Source organism: Pseudophryne corroboree, chromosome 4, assembly GCF_028390025.1.
Source record: "Pseudophryne corroboree isolate aPseCor3 chromosome 4, aPseCor3.hap2, whole genome shotgun sequence".
Lineage (NCBI taxonomy): Eukaryota > Metazoa > Chordata > Amphibia > Anura > Myobatrachidae > Pseudophryne > Pseudophryne corroboree.
Window position 1 is genome coordinate 133,775,410 of NC_086447.1, and position 18,810 is coordinate 133,794,219.

Here is an 18,810-nt window from a genome sequence, read left to right on the forward strand (position 1 = left end):
AAGGAATGTGTTCCTCCGTCTGCGATGGGTAACATGAATATACCATTTGTGATTTCTGTCTCATTGGCTTCACACATTCTTACCCGTGAGGCGTTCTCTTGTGGTCGCCAATACTACACCTGATCTTATCCAGAGATAGTGATTATTAAAGATAGTGACATATCACGCTGGTCAGCGTTCCGCGTAATGGCAGTGTCCCCATTAATCATGTACATTTCTACAGATCTTTATCTAAACTGGCGAGCAAACCGCAGGGGGAGGAGATATTCATGCATCTCGCTTTCTCCTACTTAGTGGTTTGACCTTTTATAGGTGCTGTCGTCCTTTGCATTGTGGGACATTAATGCCTGAGGTACGCTGTAAGATCTAGGTCACCACACAAAGGAAAAAGCTCAGAAAATGGGGTTAATGTATTTAGGCAATGCAAGAAATATGTATACAGCTTACGTGTCTCTATATTTCTTTATAATATAATAACTTGACACTATTATTATTATTATTATGCTTTAGTTATGTAGCACCTATATATTCCCTAGCTTTGTACAGAGAACATTATTCAGGCACTCTTTGCCCCATTGTAGTTTACTAACGAATTACCTACCACAGGCACACAAATACCAGGCCCAGTTTCTAGAGGGGCCTGTTTATCATTAAATATTTGCGGCATGTTCCCCGAAAAACAGGTGTAACAGTGATAACTGCAAATATTAAGCATCACCCCAAATGTATGACAGGAGGACTGCAGCAGGGAGCACCGATCCCTCTGTTAGATCTCCCATGTCTGCTGCAGTCCCTCCATTCCTGACAGCAGCTGCAACCCACATAGGTTTCTATTCTTACTTTAATAATCTTCAACTGCACCAAATCCATCAGTCTTCTGCCACCTGATACTTATTCCAGTGTCATCTGCTGATGTAACTATGTTTATTTACCCTGTACTTGTCCTATACTGTCATCAACTGTAAGTTGCTGTTTTCCTGTTTGATTATTTGTTTATGTACTCTGTAATTGGGCGCTGCAGAACCCTTGTGGCGCCATATAAATAAAGGATAATAATAATAATAAGGGATGCAATGCTTGCAGATTTACCAAGCTCCTGAATGTGAAGCATTCCCAGGCAAGGCCCCCGCAGCTACCGCCATCTGAAGATGTCATAAATCGTAAGTATTGAAATTGTATTTTTATATTCCTCACAACATAATGCAATTTTTCTACTTTTAGGTGTTTAGCGAAGGCATTGGGGCTGTACAGGCCCACATGGCACTGGCCACACCCCACATGGCACTGGCCACACCCATACAGCACTGGCCACACCCACATGATACTGGCCACACCCACATAGCCCTGGTCACACCCACATGACACTGCCCACAACCACACAGCAAGCCCATACGGCCTGTAATCCTGTCCTGCACAAGACCCCAACGCTAAATCCCTAGGACTAGCTGATCTATGTGTAATTTGTATATTCTGTTTCATTGCTCTCATGGAATACATACATTTGGAGCAGAGAATGCTGGCGGCATTATACCAACACGGTCCTAATGTTACTTAAAGCATTTTTAACTGTGTTGAAATTATAAGATTAAACATGATGCTTTACCACCATGTTAAGCCATAATGCCAATACGGCAGTACACTGGCCTGCACCAATACGGCTGTGGATAGCTGGTACTAATCTAGTCTTTTGTGTTCGGACAACAAGGGGGCGGGACTAGCTGCACCAGAAAGTAGAGCGTTATAGGGCCACAGGGGAAGCGGCCATTTGTAGACTGACCACAGGCTATCCTGCCACAAGGGTGTCACTGGCTTCTTCCTAGTGACCAGATCGGCTGACTATCATTTAGCTCACAAAAATTGTTGCTTTTGATCTAGGACAGTGGTTCTCAAACTGTGTGCCGTGGCACCATGGGGTGCCTCGGGGTACTTGCAGGGGAGCCCTGGGTTGGTGGTCCAGGATGAATTCTAATTATTTATGGTCAATATAACAGGCAAAACCAGCGCTGGTGGCTGTCAATCATAACATATGTGGACAAACAGGAGCAAATCTTGTCCCTCGTCACACAGTTGAACCTAAGGATGATATATAAACACAATTTACTTCATTTAATATTTCTTTCTAAATTTCTCAATAAGAAACTTACTCTAGGGCGCCGTGATTCAAAAAAGTTTGGGAACCACTGACCTAGGAAATAGTTGTTGTAATGTCATTTCCTATTCTTATGATTGTATGTTATATACTTTTAGTTTCTCAATGCACATTATTCTATTTTAATTGTGATTGGTTATCATTGCTTCTGAACAGTCTGTGTCTACAAAGGTGCTTTGCCATATAAAGACATCTCATGGAAGGTATTGGGCTAACCAACCAATGTATTCCCCCTCTGAGGAAATATAAAAATCCTGGTGGTTCAGATGGGCAGAATTGGAATCAGCGAGGAGCTTAGTAAATGTCCCTTTTAGCCAACAAATTAACAACTACAACACTGAAAATGTATCTCAAACCTATGTCCAGGTAAGTTACCACATGTACTTTATTTGTCACTTAATTTTGCTTTTTGATGAGTAAGTGATTGGAGAGGGACTATGTGAAATGAAAGGGTTACAAAACATATGCTGGATGTAATGGTCTCCAGTGTTCTTCTGAGGAAATAAACACTGATGTCTGTCGTGTCGCCATCCTCATCAACAATCCTGGGGAACACATAGGGGCCATTTGCTAAGGGGACACAGCTGGATCAAGACTGACTAAAAAGGCCGACAAACAACTTAAAAAATAAGACATTCCGTCTCTGCAAACAAACTGTAACTGATGTGCTGGAGAAACAAACACAATAACACAACTGCCTGACAGCTCTGTAGTGGATCAATCAAATTATACAGCCGTTAAGAGTGAAGTAACGCGCTCCTATTTACTTGTTTATGCATGTTGGACAAACACAGACTTTTTTTTTCTCGTATCATCTTTCAGGCTGAAAGAAATGTATAAAGCAGCCACAAATGCTTGAAAACAACGATAATAATACAAAAAAAAGTAACATTATGCTGCAACAACATTATACAACATTCCGAGATTGTCTGTTTCTCGTGGTCTGATTTCTTACATCGTAGGCTGAATGCTACCTTCCCTTCTTGCTCACCCAGTATGGGGGAAGGGGGGGGGGGGAGTATTCAATTAGCGGCATGGTTTACTGATGCAATGGGAAAGGCTATTCAATTACCATGTGATGAAAAATCGGGATTCACGCGCAGAAACCCACTAATTCTGTGCAAGCTGTGGAATCAATGGATTTTTTTCCAGTGTGCGACCTGATTTTGTGTTTTTTTTTTTTTAAGGCAGACCATGAGCTGCGGGGTTCAGTCCATCTGCGGGGACTCACGCGTAGGGTATTCACGCTAATTGAATACCTCTGGCGCAGCAATTAGCCGTGGTGCGGGGGGTAATTGATTACTCCCATCTGTATAAGCATGCCTAATGACCAGGACCAGGATTCACGCAAGGAAGTGTCTGGGCAATTCTATGTAATTAAAATTCAAAGCAGCAGGAGACGTTTGTAGGAGATATTTGCATTAGTGAGGAACCGAGTACTGAGTCTGAGGACGCAGTCTCAGATCACCATCACGACCATCGCTCATGATTCCCGATGGTTTTAGGCACTAGCTATCCTGCATAAGCTCGAGCATACTCAGGCTGGCCGTTGGATCCAGGCACCAGGGTTCAGGAAGTCTGCGTCCGATGACATAGACCCTTGATCCATTATGCCTTCAAAAACGGGTGTGGTGCCCTCGCTTTGAAGAATGGTGCCATGTACTCTGCCCCCCAAACAACGCAGCATGTGAGTAATTCTGCGGCTAACAGGGGGCTGCTAGCGACATCGCAAGACCCGTTCTGCACATACGCACATATAAGAATTAGGCCCTGTATTCACAGAGCATGAGCAAAAATATGTCCTTTACTGTTATGATCCGTTTATGGTGTACTCAGCAGTACAGGATGCATGACAAAATTAGTTCCCCCCATATAATTTTATTAAATAGGAGAAGGGATCAAAGCAAAGGTGAATTAAAGGTAGACCCCATATAGTGGCTTAGGGACCCCAAGGGAAAATAGCAGACAGTGGTATGAAAAAGGCGTGGCTACGATGCTGAATTCCGGGGCGCTGTGGCAGTGCAATGCTAAAGGGGGGCCTGGATACACCATGCTAGGGCTGTGGCTGCGCCTCTTTGGCTCTTTGGAAAGCCTTGGTCTTATTACTCTGTATCCGGCCAATCCCTCTCGGTTTGCCTAGATAGGCCTGTATGAGGAAAGCTGCGTAAGAGAGCGGGAACGGGAAAGAAAAGGAAATGGATAATTTATATAAGTTCCCCATCATACTGGTTCTGTATGATATTCTGTTACCACACCTCATAAACATGTCAGTTGCCCAAACAGGAACGCCTAGCATCACTGTCATGTACAGATAGGCAGGAGATTTAGGGGCACACATTATTATAAAACAAGGCTTACCACTAACACTAACACGCCTAATAATGTATAAGCTGGATGTTATTATCTAGTTTGAGGTAAATGAAGGAGTTTTCTCATTCTCATAGCCAGGTCAGGATCAGCTCGGAGAGGAAAAAAAACAACAAAAGGATTTGGGCACCAAATACAGGCACTTGGGGCAAAGACAATATGGCACCTGTGCACACTGAAATATGGTGAGAATGCATATTCTAAATACTTCATAACCTCTTCTGGCTTACACGTAGCCTGGATAATCAGTAAAGAACAAGGCTATTTCACATAAATCTGCACCCTTAGGTTGTAGATCTCACAGGAATTGCTACAAACTCTTCTAAGAATAGAAATGCATGGACATATGGAGCAGCAAAGGCTTATTTCATAGGAGTCAATCCGATGATATGCAAAAAGTGCAAATTGAAACGTCACCAGAGCTTGCATCCCTAACCTGATTTCTGTATTCATTTGCACAAAATTGATGACAGCCCTGTGGGGCAGCGAGCAGCACTTTTGTGCAAGTTCTGGCCACTGTAGAGTGCAACTGCTGCTGCGATGATTCGCGGGTGTGAGAAACTTGCACTCAGTTGGATTGGCCCCATAGTATCTAGTACATTGGGGATAATTCAGACCTGATCGTAGCAGCAAATTTGTTAGCAGTTGGGCAAAACCATGGCCCTCATTCCGAGTTGATCGCACCAAGCAACTTTTTGCTGCTGGTGCGATCAACTAATCTCCGCCTATGGTGGAGTGTATTTTAGCATAGCAGGGCTGTGATCGCTTGTGTAGCCCTGCTATGCTAAAAAAGTATCTCACAAATCAAGACCAGCCCTGGACATACTTACCCTGTGCGACGGATCCAGCGATGATGGGCTCGGCTTTGACGTCAGACATCCGCCTTGCGTTCGCCTGGACACGCCTGCGTTTTTCTTACCACTCCCCGAAAACGGCCTCCAACGGTCAATTGATGCCCCGGAACGCCTTCCTGCAGTCAATCTTCATGCGGTCGCCGCTGCGACCGCTTTCTCCGCTATCAGCGTCGCTGGGCAACGCCGAGCATTCGCAATACGCGAGGAAGTGCAGCGTGCGACCAGGTCGGAATGAGGGCCTATGTGCACTGCAGGTGTGGCAGATATAACATGTGCAGAGAGAGTAAGATTTGGGTGCGTTATTTTGTTTCTGTGCAGGGTAAATACTGGCTGCTTTATTTTTACACTGCAATTTAGATTTTAGTTTGAACACACCCCACCCAAATCTAACTTTCTCTGCACATGTTACATCTGCCCCCCCCCCTGCACTGCAACATGGTTTTTCCCCAAATGCTAACAAATTTGCTGCTATGATCAGGTCTGAATTACCCCCAGTGTTTGAACCTTGAGATCAAAGGCAGCGACATAGTAATAAGGTAAGGTCTGAGCCTTATTGACACCGGTTTGCTGGTTTCTCACTTCTTGCAACTGTCTGCAGACTGTGCATGTGTACTGCAAAAAGCATTGACATGCAAACGCACATTGACGGAGGATGTGAGAGCAGCCGGTTCGCTACATGTGTGGACGTTTCTGTGCGCCTATCTTGCAAACACTAAGATCCACCTAGCAGGAGTGCCGTGGGCATGTAGCCAGACTTCAGGTGTACATATGGAGAAGGGACATCTGTATCTGACAGACCTTTTGCACCGAGCATAGGGCTAGTGTAAGTGGCAATAATAATAATAATGATAGTTGTGGATATGGATGGAAAGATATTGGGTGGTGCGACCATACGCATAAAGGATATTTGCATTAACCTAAAGTAGTATATCTGGCTGCCGCGCCAATCCGCACTTGTAGGTACTGTCCGTCTGACTTAGAATCAGTCACAAAAACAGGTTATGTTAATGCTGGTCCATTAGCGCCCACTGGGCCCTAGACCAGAACATTGGATGTCTAGCAGATGATCGGAATACGGTCTGTCAAAGTCAGAAAAATATCACGCTACACACTGCCATATTTGCACCTCATGCGAGTGCCTGTTGCACGTTCATGAGCCCTGCCGTGCGTGTGCATACTCGCGCTGCGGGCACCCGCAGGCGCACGGTGTGCGCATTTACGGTAAAGTTTATGTGCGTCTAGCGGGCGACTCGTTCGTTACATATTTAACTATATAATGTATTTTGTAGATCATGGTCCCCTTGATAGATTCTGAAAGTTTAGTTAATATAGCATGTTCATAGACAGAGAGATCCCTCTTTGTTTGATACGAAGGGTCAGACATGGGTCATATAGTGGTGTTTAGTATCCATCGGAAGAGTATTTAATTAGCAATATTCCGGTGTTGGTTTGAAGCGGATTAATCGCTCGTGCGAATAGTTATGGACATAAGAAGTTTATGTACTTTTACTATTATTTGCACTTACTTATCCATGCGGCGGGAAACCTAGTTTCCCACCCACCTGAGCAGTTGGAAATGGTCTCAGCCCACCTGTATGAATCAACCTATGACCTTTTGTTATAATACGAAGACGAATTCCTGTGTCCAATGAACAATGAGATTGTAGGGGCCATTGAATTGTATTGTGTGTGGGGCATAAATAGACAAGCCGATCATATCCAGCTCACTCTCTTCAACGGTTCTCATTGCTGATAATCGGGAGCTGGATATCGAGGCGCATGCGATCGTTCCCCTTGTGCGTAAGTTTTCTCCGCAATCATATTGTCTTTATTGTTATTGTGAGCCATATCTCTCTCTCTCTCTCTCCTCCTCTTTCTCTCTCATTTTTCCTTAAACGTAATTGTATTGTATTTCCTGTGTAGTTATCTGGTTAGTTAGTCTATGTTATATTGTAGTGTATGACTTGTATTGTATTATTCTTTTGCAAGTATAACATTCATATAAGGCGTTAGACCCTAAGCCCGGTATTTGTGTATTTCTTATAGTGTTAAGTATTCTCAGAGCGTCGGTGACGCTCGAACAGCTTTTGAGTTAATAAGGTTACACTGTGTTGCATCTACACTCTATCATTTCACTAAGGTTTTCCTGTATAATACATTGTTCATGGTTTACATATAAAGGTTTAACATTGTGAGCTTCAGCGCCGCTGGTGATCTCCTCGTGGTCCCGAGCGTTCTCTACGCTATAGCGAACCATTACGTTAGTCGGCAGCCAATAGCGTGCCTGTCTGTGATCTCTTGGCCGTGAGCGAACGTGACGCTTGAGCGTCTCGACTACGGCTAAGCGATTGTTACGCAACGTGCGTACCCTTACGGTATTCCATACGTCAATAGCGTACAGTGTTCTTAGACCTCTTAAAGGGTTTTAAGTAAGATAAATATTTAGCTTTATCAATTAGGGCTCGTCCGTCCTTCACATATCTGCACTGTCACAACTGAGGGCCTGAGCTGACGGAAGGCAGCCTCAGTTGTAGGGGCTGAGATGTACCGGAACCTGGGAGGTTGTATCAGACCCCTGGACATGTAAGTAACATGAAGAGAAACCGCCCGAAGGCGTGACCACGACAACTTGAGTAAAAGTCAATGATATTTATTTATGACAAACTCCATGCATCACAGTAGCAGTAAAAAGAAACATAAAAATCAGCAGAGAAATAATAATACAGTTCCTGGGTACTACAGGGTGGCAGGGGCCACAGAGCTCTGGTGGTATGAGACAGTTCTTATTATCTGCAAGTTGGAAAGTCCTTACCAGGCTCAACTGTAGCAATGAGGAAAGCCCAGGGTCGTACCAGCTGGTGTTCCAGGGAAAGCTGGACTGCTGTAGATAAAATGCTGCTGTGGGTACTGGTTAGAACCAGACAGGTGTTGGCACGGAGTGGATACTGGCTGGAACCAGTTAAATAATAAATAAAGCTTGAGAGCGATGCAATATAGATGAAATGTAGAATTTGAGAGCGGAGAAATAATAATACCGGTGGAGAGTGGTAAACTGCAGAAAGGACACCGGCCCTTTAAGAGAAGCTGTACACTGCTGGAAGCTGAGCTGGAAGCAGGTGATGTTGTAGCTGGAAACAGGTGAGTCCAGAATGGATCGGAGAGTCAGGCTACACCGCAGATGGAATGCTGGTGCGGGTCTCTATAGCAGAAGTCTGGAGACAGGAGCTGGAACCTGGAAGACAATCACAGGAGAGAGACAAACTGGAACTAGGTTTGACAACCAAAGCACTGACGCCTTCCTTGCTCAGGCACAACCTATTTATACCTGCAGCAAGGAAGGCATTGGCTAGGCAATTATGCAAATTAATAATACTGACAACGGATTGGTAGGAAAGATCAGCTGACAGAATCCAAGATGGCTGCGCCCATGCAGACACTTGGAGGGAAGTTTGGATTGTAATCCATGTGGTCTGGAAAACAGTAATGGCGGCGCCGGCCACCGGAGACAGGAGACGCCAGGCTGACAGATGCACATCCGACCACGCGGACACAGCGGAGGCCGCGGCTGACGTAATCGCCACTCTGAATGCAGAAGCTCAGGGACGGCGGCGGAGGCCGCGGGAGACGCCATGCCAGATGTATAAGGCGTTACTGTGACTGCGTCCAGAGAGACAGGAGAGGATGCGGGAATGTGCACATCAGGATAACAGATGGGATCCGGTCCTGGAGCGCTGAGCCAGCCTTAGGAGGCATCTGATAGGTAAGAAATGGCGTCCAGATACCCGGATCGTGACAGCACCCCCCCCTTTAGGAGTGGCCCCAGGACACTTCTTTGGCTTTTGAGGAAACTTGGAATGGAATCTCCGGACCAAGGCAGGAGCATGGACATCAGAAGCATTGGTCCATGAACGTTCCTCAGGGCCATAACCCTTCCAGTCAATAAGATACTGAAGTTGACCGTAACGGTGACGTGAGTCCAGGATCTTGGCTACTTCATACTCAACGCCTCGTTGAGTTTGGACTTTCGGAGTTGGAGGAAGTGAGGAATGAAACCGATTCAAGATTAGCGGTTTCAACAGGGAAACATGGAATGTCCTGGGTATTTTTAAGAAGGGAGGCAACTGGAGTCTGTAAGCAACAGGATTGATGACTTGATCAATTTTAAAAGGACCGATGTAGCGAGGTGCAAACTTCATACTGGGAACTCTTAACCTCAAATTCTTCGTGGATAACCATACCCGATCACCCACCTTGAGAGCAGGAACTGCTCGACGCTTCTTATCCGCAAACTTCTTGTACCTGAACGATGCCTTGAGCAGAGCTGATCGTACGCTCTTCCAGATATTGGCAAACTGATGCAAGGTGATATCCACTGCGGGAACAGAAGTTGCTGGAAGCGGTTGGAACTCAGGGACTTTAGGGTGGAATCCAAAGTTGGTGAAGAATGGTGATGAAGAAGATGAAGAATGATACTGGTTGTTATGACAGAACTCGGCCCAGGGAAGTAATTGAACCCAGTCATCTTGAGAGGAGGACACATAGATGCGGAGGAAGGACTCCAAGTCCTGATTCACCCTCTCAGTTTGACCATTGGTCTGAGGATGGTAAGCCGTGGAAAACTTTAGCTTGACTTGGAGGACTTGACATAAACTTCGCCAGAATTTGGCTGTGAATTGAACTCCTCGATCTGAGATAATTTCTTCTGGAAGACCGTGGAGTCGAAAGATCTCTTGTATGAATACTTGAGCCAACTTGGAAGCTGACGGAAGACCGGTAAGAGGAATGAAGTGTGCCATCTTGGTGAACCGGTCAACTACCACCCAGATGGTATTAAACTTGTTGCACATGGGCAAATCTGTAATAAAATCCATCGACAAATGGGTCCATGGTCGACGGGGAACAGATAGTGGAACCAGTTGCCCCGCAGGCGACTGGCGGGATACTTTATGTTGAGCACACTTTGGGCAAGATGCAATAAACTCCAAAACGTCCTTTTTCAGAGTTGGCCACCAATAGGACCTAGAGATAAACTCCAGGGTTTTTTGGATACCTGTATGTCCTGCAAAGCGGGAAGCATGGGCCCAATGCATGAGCTTCTTCCTTAGTGTCGGCTTCACAAAACTTTACCCTGATGGGGGCGTAGAGTCCATCCCTACCGTGGAGAATGCCAACGGATTTATAATAGGATGCTTGTCTGAAGACTCTGACTCATTTTCTTGCTCCCATGAGCGGGAAAGGGCATCGGCCTGGCGATTCTGAGAGCCCGGACAGAACTGGAGTTTAAAGTCGAACCTGGAAAAGAAAAGTGCCCATCTGGCCTGACGAGGGTTGAGACATTGTGCGCCTTTCAGATATAGAAGGTTCTTGTGGTCTGTAAGGATGGTGATTGAATGAGAAGCTCCCTCCAACAGATATCTCCACTCCTCTAGAGCGAGCTTGATGGCTAGCAACTCCTGGTCGCCAATGGCATAGTTGCGCTCCGCTGGGGAGAACTTCCGTGAGAAGAAACTGCAAGGATGTAAATGGCCATCTTTAGCCCTCTGAGATAACACCGCTCCTACTCCAACGGAGGAGGCATCCACCTCTAAGATGAAAGGAGAGTCGATGTCAGGCTGTTTCAGGACAGGCGCAGAGATGAACCTCTGTTTTAAAAGATGAAAAGCTTGAATGGCTTCTTCAGACCACTTGGACGGGTTAGCACCCTTCTTGGTCAAAGCAGTAATAGGCGCCACAATGGTGGAAAAGTCTCGTATAAACTTTCGGTAATAATTGGCAAACCCCAAGAACCTCTGGACCCCTTTGAGGGTTAAGGGTACCGGCCAATTCTGGATTGCTTGTAGTTTCTCAGGATCCATCTCTAGTCCGGAACCGGACACAATGTACCCTAGAAACGGAATGGACTTGACTTCAAAGACGCATTTCTCTAATTTGCAATAGAGATGATTGGCACGGAGACGGGACAGAACCTCCTTTACCCAAAAACGATGTTCCTCTAAATTGTTGGCAAAAATGAGGATATCATCTAGATAGACCACGACATGACGGTATAGAATGTCTCTGAAAATCTCATTGACGAAATGCTGGAAGACAGCTGGAGCATTGCTCAATCCGAAGGGCATGACGAGGTACTCATAATGTCCGTCACGGGTGTTAAATGCGGTCTTCCACTCGTCACCCTCACGGATCCGGAGGAGATTGTATGCACCTCTCAAGTCCAGCTTTGTAAAGGTGGTAGCTCCGCTAACTCTGTCAAAGAGCTCAGTAATCAGGGGTAAAGGATAGCGGTTCTTGATGGTAATGTCGTTCAAACCTCTGTAGTCGATGCACGGCCGCAGACCACCATCTTTCTTTTTTACAAAAAAGAAGCCTGCGCCGGCTGGAGAAGAAGAAGGTCGAATGAACCCCTTTGCTAGGTTCTCTTTAATGTATTCCTCCATAGAATGCGTCTCAGGCAGAGACAACGGATAAGTTCGGCCTCGAGGTGGAACCTTCCCTGGAACGAGATCAATCGGGCAGTCCCATTCTCTATGAGGAGGAAGGATATCAGCAGAAGCTTTACTGAACACATCCGTGAAATCTTGATATGGAGGAGGTGGAACATCAGACGACCTGGGGGAGGAAGAACAGACAGGCAACACTTTAAACAAACATGTCTCAGCACAGGAGGGACCCCATGCCAGAATTTGCGTAGTCGTCCAATCAATTGTAGGATTGTGAAGACGGAGCCATGGAAGGCCCAGGACCACAGGATGTGTGGCTCTTGGAATCACTAAAAGTGAAATAAGTTCGGAATGAAGAACTCCCACTCTCAGACGAACTGGTAGAGTCCTTAGAGCAATAACTGTATCAAAAATTTTACTGCCATCCACGGCAGTTAAGGAAAAGGAGGAAGGAAGTCTCTCGGTGGGTAGGGACCACCGTTTAACATAGGCTTCGGTAATAAAGTTCCCAGCTGCTCCGGAATCCAGGAGGGCAATGACGTTCTGATAACGTTGAGCAACTTGAAGCGAGACTGGGAGATTACAATCTTGAGGAGATGGAGAGGAGATCATTACTCCTAGCCGGCCCTCTCCTTGGCGAGCTAGGATTTGGAGTTTCCCGGACGTTTGGGACAGGCATTAATAGTGTGAGACGGAGCTGCACAATACAGACAGAGAGACTCAGAGAGACGTCTTCGGCGCTCAGCAGGAGTTAAACGGGAACGGCCAATTTGCATGGGTTCATCTTTAGTTGGTGACAGTTGGCGAGGAGGAGGAGCAGAAGATTTTGGAGCAGATGATCTTCCACGCTCAGTTGCTCTCTCTCTGAAACGTAAGTCAACTTTCGTACAAAGTGAGATTAGCTCATCTAACTTGGAGGGTAAGTCTCTGGTAGCTAACTCATCTTTAATACGCTCGGATAAACCATGCCAGAATGCAGCATACAGGGCCTCGTCGTTCCATGCCAGTTCAGATGCCAGAATCTGGAACTGTATAAGATATTGTCCTACAGTACGTGATCCCTGGCGTAAACGGAGAATCTCAGACGAAGCTGAAGTTACCCGGCCTGGCTCGTCGAAGATGCGCCTGAATGTTGACACGAATGCAGTGTAAGAAGATAGCAGGGTGTCGGACCTCTCCCATAACGGTGATGCCCAGTCGAGGGCTGAGCCACTGAGAAGAGAGATGATGTAGGCAATTTTTGTACGGTCACTGGGAAAATTGCCAGGTTGTAGCTCAAACTGAATCTCACACTGGTTGAGAAATCCCCTGCAGAATCTTGGAGATCCGTCAAATTTTGCTGGCGTTGGAAGATGAAGACGTGGAGCAGAAACGGGTAAGGTGGGTGGGGTTATAGTTGGAGTCACTGTGGTTGACGCCCCAGATGCGCCTGATCCACGGAGAGTTGTCTGAATCCCATCCAGCCGAATAGAGAGATCCTGGAGACAGCGGATGATGTGGCCCTGTGCAGCTTCCTGATGTTCAAGTCGGACTGCCAGTTCTTGCATCGGCCTGGCCGCTTGATCCTGGTCTCCGGCTGGATTCATTTGGTCAGTGCTTACTGTCACAACTGAGGGCCTGAGCTGACGGAAGGCAGCCTCAGTTGTAGGGGCTGAGATGTACCGGAACCTGGGAGGTTGTATCAGACCCCTGGACATGTAAGTAACATGAAGAGAAACCGCCCGAAGGCGTGACCACGACAACTTGAGTAAAAGTCAATGATATTTATTTATGACAAACTCCATGCATCACAGTAGCAGTAAAAAGAAACATAAAAATCAGCAGAGAAATAATAATACAGTTCCTGGGTACTACAGGGCGGCAGGGGCCACAGAGCTCTGGTGGTATGAGACAGTTCTTATTATCTGCAAGTTGGAAAGTCCTTACCAGGCTCAACTGTAGCAATGAGGAAAGCCCAGGGTCGTACCAGCTGGTGTTCCAGGGAAAGCTGGACTGCTGTAGATAAAATGCTGCTGTGGGTACTGGTTAGAACCAGACAGGTGTTGGCACGGAGTGGATACTGGCTGGAACCAGTTAAATAATAAATAAAGCTTGAGAGCAATGCAATATAGATGAAATGTAGAATTTGAGAGCGGAGAAATAATAATACCGGTGGAGAGTGGTAAACTGCAGAAAGGACACCGGCCCTTTAAGAGAAGCTGTACACTGCTGGAAGCTGAGCTGGAAGCAGGTGATGTTGTAGCTGGAAACAGGTGAGTCCAGAATGGATCGGAGAGTCAGGCTACACCGCAGATGGAATGCTGGTGCGGGTCTCTATAGCAGAAGTCTGGAGACAGGAGCTGGAACCTGGAAGACAATCACAGGAGAGAGACAAACTGGAACTAGGTTTGACAACCAAAGCACTGACGCCTTCCTTGCTCAGGCACAACCTATTTATACCTGCAGCAAGGAAGGCATTGGCTAGGCAATTATGCAAATTAATAATACTGACAACGGATTGGTAGGAAAGATCAGCTGACAGAATCCAAGATGGCTGCGCCCATGCAGACACTTGGAGGGAAGTTTGGATTGTAATCCATGTGGTCTGGAAAACAGTAATGGCGGCGCCGGCCACCGGAGACAGGAGACGCCAGGCTGACAGATGCACATCCGACCACGCGGACACAGCGGAGGCCGCGGCTGACGTAATCGCCACTCTGAATGCAGAAGCTCAGGGGCGGCGGCGGAGGCCGCGGGAGACGCCATGCCAGATGTATAAGGCGTTACTGTGACTGCGTCCAGAGAGACAGGAGAGGATGCGGGAATGTGCACATCAGGATAACAGATGGGATCCGGTCCTGGAGCGCTGAGCCAGCCTTAGGAGGCATCTGATAGGTAAGAAATGGCGTCCAGATACCCGGATCGTGACATGCACTAGGTAATTTCAGCAGACATTATCCTTCAGCAAAGGGCGGGAGGTCATATTCCTCGTAGTGCTGTCTGGATAAGCGTCTGCTTTGCTTAGTAAAGGGTGCTGAGGGAATCCGGAACCGGAGGTAAGAACAACACGCTAGTGTCTTTTAAAACTGTTTATTTCTGTCTTGCGTACGCACACACGCATATCTGCATTTCTTTTATTCGTGCATTTTCATATATCACTCTCCTGTTTGCCATTTTATAATTGATAAACGTGCTAAGAGAGATTTGTCGCTATTTCATAGTTAAAGTGTAAAAGTAATACATTAAGGGATAAAGTGCAAAGCACGCACACAGCTCTACCTAAAGATACAAGGAGAGATTGGTGTGGTGCTCAGTAGATGATCGAGGATCATCTACATTGATAAACGTGTGAATTGTGTTACGGTGGATACTTGCTTTGCGTACACGTGTCTCTAACAAAGGGTGAGACTCGCGTACGCAACTCAAAGGCCGACGCACGCAGCGTATATTACGCAACGGAACGTCCGGGTACGCCCACGTAACTCAAATCACACGCTAGTGTTATTGTAACAGGCGAAAAGGTGGCAACGCGATAAATAGCGCAAGTCTATTTTAGTGTCCGAAATTTAGACTAACAGATCCTTCTCCAAATTTACAACACATCTGGTCTAAAGGAAAGAAAATTTCTGCGCAGAAATAGAAATAGAAACAAAAGTGTACATGTGATGAGTGAGTGTTTTGTATATATAAGTTTATACAATTTTTGAGGTTGAACCACAAGAAGTCGAGTTCTCGCAGGGTACATGCATGTAAGTGACGTACATGGTGGCTAGGGAGGCATCCCTTGTTAAACATAGAATCTGAGCATTAGAGTATAGCAGACCAGGAGGTCACACTGTAGCACAGACCAGGAGGTCCAGAACAGACCAGGAGGTCCAGGTACAGCAGACAAGGAAGTCCGCTATAAATAGAGAAAAGAGCACAACCCAGGGGGTTGGTGCAGAACCCATATAGGCCATTAAAGCTCATGCTGAAGGAATTCGCAGCCGAAATTTTCGATTCCACTGGTCGCTCTGCACATAAGATTAGTTGCTTATGTGCTGAACGATTGTACCGCACGTAATTGTGTGCATTAGTTAAATCTGACCAGTACCATTTGTGTACGAAACGGGTCATAAATACTATTTGTACATTCTGACGTGATTTGTGTAATTTTTTATTTTCTAAAGGGAAGTTCGCTGGTCACTCAGGAATTATCCAACAACCAACAGTTACTGGAAAGGGTTAATGCTCTGCGGATCACACTCACATGTTCCAGTAAACAAAGGTTCATAGGGGCCCTGGGTCGAGTACGCCAGCACTAGGGCAGTGTGTAGGTCGTATTGGTCGGCGTGGGCGAGTGAGTGGGGTACTCGGTAAACCGCCACCGTCAGCCTATCTTGAACATTTTGGTTTTTGTAAGGGTTGGCTGAAGAAAGCAACGCCTACAGGTATGGGGGCCAATTGTTCAGGTAGGGGGCGATCAACCTCGGTTCGGGTTGATTCAGTAAACCGACCAGTCGGGTCGGCAAGGTACGTAATGTGTGAAAAATACGGTTCACACACAGAGGTTTTATGTGATGAATGGGAGAGAATGACGGTACATGACGGGGAGAAATTCCCAAGAGTAGGTAGCTTTAGCCCAGAAGTGTTACAAAATCTAAGGAGGAGGATATGTCTCATTAAATCAACAAAGAGACGAATCAAACATTATGATTATTTGCAGTTATGGCAACAGGAGGGTGAAATACAGAGAGGATTGGCTCAGGCGGCGGGATCTAACCCTATCAAGAAACTGATAGCCACGGCCCCGCCGCCACCATACATATCAGGAGAGAAATTGGTTGCGGAGAATGACGCACTAGGGTGTAACAAACAAACACTTAGTAACTGTGTAAATGTTAATAAGTTAACCAATGCAAGTATTAACCCGTGCAAGTTGTACCCTGTTTTGAACTTTCCCCAGGAGTGTGATCAAGAGGACGAATCGGCAACAATATCGGCGCTCTCTCTAGCAGCCACCATATCAGAAACTACAGTAGGCACGGCCCAACCCTTAAGATTAGTAACAAAGGCCCCTAGCGGAGGGACAGGTGAGGTCGTATCTACGGGTAAGTACGGCACCATACACTATGCTGAAACCATTTCACCAAAGGCTGTAGAATCTACACAGAATGATGTTGCTAGACTTAATCCTGTTAGGGTGATAGCTGTTCCAAATGGGAAAACAGACACCACAGGAGTCACTCCCATTAGGAACATTGCCATGTACAGCTCATTTTCCCGAATGGAATTAAGAACCATAGTGTCTGAATTCCCTGACCCTAGGAAAGACTTAGTTGCTAGCCAGAAATACATCAGAGACCTAGGGAACACTTTAGAGCCCAATAACAAAGACTGGCAGGTATTGCTGAGGGCTTGTTTACCCTCCAATGTCGACTCGGCTCAATTTTTAGCTGACTGTGGATTGGATCAGGATGTACCTCTTACAGATGTGTACAACAAAGACAATGTAAAAAGGATAAGTTTACAGTTAAAGGAGTATTTCCCAGCTGTAGTTAAATGGAACAAGATATTCTCCATTAAACAAAAGGAGTCAGAAACAGCTGCAGAGTATTTTCACAGGGCATTACTAGATATGGCTAAATACACAGGCATAGAGGACATTAAAACAAACATAAACCATCGAGAAGTAGCAGTGTCTGTACTAATGGATGGCTTAAAAGAGGCATTAAAGACAAGGGTACAGACCACGCAACCATGTTGGCGAGGTCTGTCGGTGGCTACTTTGAGAGAGGCAGCTGTTGATCACGATCGGAATATCACCAGACACAGGGAATTACAAGGTGATAAGTTAATGGCCGTAAGTATACAGGCCCTGACCACAAGGCAGCCTTTGTATAAATCACCAAACCCTGTGGGTAAGTCAAATGTGGTAACCTGTTATTCTTGTCATAGAGAGGGACACTTTGCACGAGACTGTAAATCGAGAAACATACAAAAGTCTTATCAACCCCCTAGACAACGACACGACACACGACATTGGGAGCAGGGTCCACAGAAACGGAGTTATGAGCCACATGCAGGGGAAACAAAAAGATACCCCCCGAACAGAGACTGGCAAGCCTCTGGTAGTTCCCATTTAACCCCTTCACAAGTAGTTGCTGCCAGCGGGATTCAGGGAGGTCACCATACCCAATAGGGGTGTGGCCATACCTGTAATCTGCAGCCAGTAAAATTGATTGCAAGTCTTTGAAGTGAACCCGAAATTGCAATTCATGTAGCTGGTAAATCATTAAACTTTCTTGTAGATACGGGGGCGGCCAAATCAGTGATAAATTCGACAGTGGGCATGAGAACCACTGGTAAGACAATTCCAGCCATGGGAGTAACGGGAGTAGTCCAGCATTACCCTGTTAGCAAACCAGCCGAGATTACAATAGGGCCTTTACATACCAAGCATTCCTTTTTGCTGGCTGCATCGGCACCGACTAATCTCCTGGGAAGAGACTTATTGTGTAAAATGGGGTGCGTCATTTATTGTACTCCTGAAGGTGTATTCTTGGACATACCTGAGAATCACGCTCAGGAAGTGCGAGACATGTTAGACTCCCCATCAAAATTAATGACACATACCATTATGACAAATAAGATTCCATCCCAAATAGAAGAGATGACATCCCAGATACCAGAGTCACTTTGGACTAAAGATGGACAGGACACTGGATTAATGGCAAACGTAGCTCCGGTAGTTGTACAAGTAAAAGATGGTAGGATAGCTCCAAAAATCCCACAGTACCCTCTGAAGCCAGAGGTGGAGTTAGGAGTTTATCCCGTAATAGAGCGCTTGCTACAACAGGGCATTCTGGTAAGAACATCCAGCACTGCCAATAGTCCCATCTTCCCTGTGAAAAAGAGTGGGGGGAGGGGTTACAGGCTAGTGCAGGATCTAAGGGGGATTAACAAAATAGTTGAGAGTCAGTTCCCCGTAGTGCCAAATCCAGCTGTCATCCTTATGCAAATCCCTCCCACTGCGAAATTT

General features: G+C 46.1%; 1 long non-coding RNA gene across 1 annotated transcript in view; it reads left to right on the forward strand.

Annotated features, from left to right (window-relative positions):
* The first annotated feature begins 1,082 nt into the window (after nt 1–1,082).
* LOC134911169 (uncharacterized) overlaps nt 1,083–18,810 on the forward strand; it is a 164,187-nt gene continuing 146,459 nt past the window's right edge. The window contains exons 1-2 of the long non-coding RNA XR_010176376.1: nt 1,083–1,160; nt 2,306–2,515. This is a non-coding gene — a long non-coding RNA (uncharacterized LOC134911169). The remainder of the gene's footprint in view (nt 1,161–2,305; nt 2,516–18,810) is intronic.